Genomic DNA, 2,625 nt, shown 5'->3' on the forward strand with positions numbered 1-2,625 from the left:
TGTACTATTAATAACAGGTGTAAAAGTATTTAAAAACTTACCACCATGATCAGTAGCGGCTACCAATGCAGAGGCTTTCTCAGCAACATTAGTCTCTGTTTTTATTTCGGCAACAATTGCAGTCGAGGTTTTCTTGGAATCCTTCTTCCATTGATCACGATTATTATAATTAATAACAAAGTGTTGATAGCCTAAACATGATCTAAAGGTCCATGGTTCAAACCCTCGGTTCCTTATTGTTTTCCTGGTCATACCAAGAGTTGTTGCTTTGAAATTGTGGGATATCCAGACTGGTGGGACCAGTCTTATTGCAGTGAGTGCATTTGAAGGTTGACTTATCAATATTAGGGCTTGTCTTAGGATGGTTGATCGCTGTCGGACTACCATAGCGACAAAATATCCAGGATTTCAGTTCCATGGCTCTGATACCATCTTCAAATTGATAAATTGTAGTTTTTTCATTCATACTTTCATTCGTTCATGTACAGAGTATATATAGAGGGTAATCACCATTCTAAGAATGGGAAAGAATGATACAAGGAAAGAATGATATAAGGAAAGAACAACTAATATCCCAATATCTCAACTTTCCTAATATCTCAATATTCCTAATATCTTAATATTCCTAGTATCTCAATATTCCTAATATCTCAATATTCATAATATCTCAACTTTCCTAATATCTAAACATTCCTAATATCTCAACACTAAATGATATAAGGAAATAATGATATAAGGAAAACATTCCTAATATCTCAACAACTAGTAGTCATTGTTGCAGCTTAAGCTATAGACGAAAGTCAAATGACTCTGGTACCATATAAAAATGATGAATAAAAGAAACAATTACAAAGGGTTTTCTTTGTATGAGTTCTAACAATTGTTCTGGACTTTTGATCTTCTTGAACTGTTATACTATGTAGATACAACTAGAGAATTCTAGAAGCATAGAGAACCTATTATAACAGAAAATTGTTAAGAAGTTGCTTCAACTCCCACCGACCCCACGACCGCCTCCAATTTTTACCACCAGCTGTCTTCTCTAGTTGATAAAAAGAATATTGTAAGAATTTTTTATTTCTTGTTTTTTTTGTTTGTTTGTAATAATTTTTTTTTATTTTCTCTTCTTTTGTTTGTTTTTTCAATAATAAGTTGGGTTGGTCTTGTGAAACTCAATTATCTTGTTGTATTTGTACAATGAATATCATTTTGGTAACATGATCAAATTGTTTAGTAATGTTAGGGAGTATTATTAATTAGGAGTGTTCATCTTAAACTTGTTTATCCTATTTTTGCACTATATAAAGAACCAAAAAACTCGACTGAGGGGAGTTGTTATCCATGTTTTCATTAGGAGTCTTCTTTATGTTTTCAAGTGCCTCCCCTTCTTATCTACATTACTAGCATGAATAGGAAAACTCAAAATATACGAGAAGTCAAGACTTTTTGTATAATAATTTTGGAGATAATAAATGCATTAATTTTGTGGTACCCAGACTTTTCAGGGTGGATCAAAACCGCTCATGTGGTTTCTAGGACGCCTGCATAAGTCAACACTATCGTAAACTCCCTCTCATTTCGAAAAACAAATTTTCTAAAAAATTAATAATAGGATGGCAATATCACAGATTTTTTCAAATACCTACCCTACCCTACCCCCACAGATAGGTTTAAAATTTAAATAAATAAATTAAAAGCAGGTTTAAATTTTTTTTTAAAAATTTAGAATCAGAAATTACCTTATCTCATTGTCTTTGTTATATATAAAATTAATTTAATTTAATTTTTATTTTCTTATTTTTAATATATATAATAATAATAACAATAAAATACTTTTCAATAAAATAAGTTATAAAAATTTATAATATTTTAATTATTTATAAATTACATTTATTTTAATGTAATTAAAAAATTTTAAAAACAATTTTTTCAAAAAAAATTCAAAAATTTTCGGAAAAAAAAAAAGGTAAAAGGGGCAAAGTGGGAAGGGATGGGTTTGGGAAATTCTCATACATTTCTTACCTGTCAATATTTAATTTTTTAATGGGTTAAGATAAAAATTATTTTGAGTAAATAGGGTAGGGTTAAGATGGAAGCGGTTAATCTTAGACCTATCATGTCGTCATCCCTAATTTTCTCTCACCTTTTCTATTCAAAACTTAATTTATCAAAATAATAATAATAATAATAATAAACCCTTTCTCTTTGAATAATTTACTGCAACCATTGTTTTTTGAAACAGTTATGGAAGACCAATAAAAGTTACTACAACCAGTATTTATTCCTTGTATGAATATATAAAACTTTATTTGAAAACTCAATTCTTAAAATCAAAATTTTCAAGTTATTCTTAACAAAGTATCATGTACTAGTGTTTAGTACAATTTTATTGACTTATTTTCAATGTCTCCAATAGTTTTTTAAACTTTGTTCTAAAAATTCACCCAATTTTTCATAGTAATTTTTTTTTTAAAAGAAAACTTATTTCAATCCAAAATTTATCAAATCCATTTTTAATTTTATGTTTTTAATTTCTCAAAAGCCCAAAAATGAAAAAAGTTGAATGCCTTATGAAGGTTTCTGCAATATGCATGCAGAAATTGAATGCCAATTAAATAAATTGCA

Source organism: Vitis riparia, unplaced genomic scaffold, assembly GCF_004353265.1.
Source record: "Vitis riparia cultivar Riparia Gloire de Montpellier isolate 1030 unplaced genomic scaffold, EGFV_Vit.rip_1.0 scaffold760_pilon_pilon, whole genome shotgun sequence".
Classification (NCBI taxonomy): Eukaryota; Viridiplantae; Streptophyta; class Magnoliopsida; order Vitales; family Vitaceae; genus Vitis; species Vitis riparia.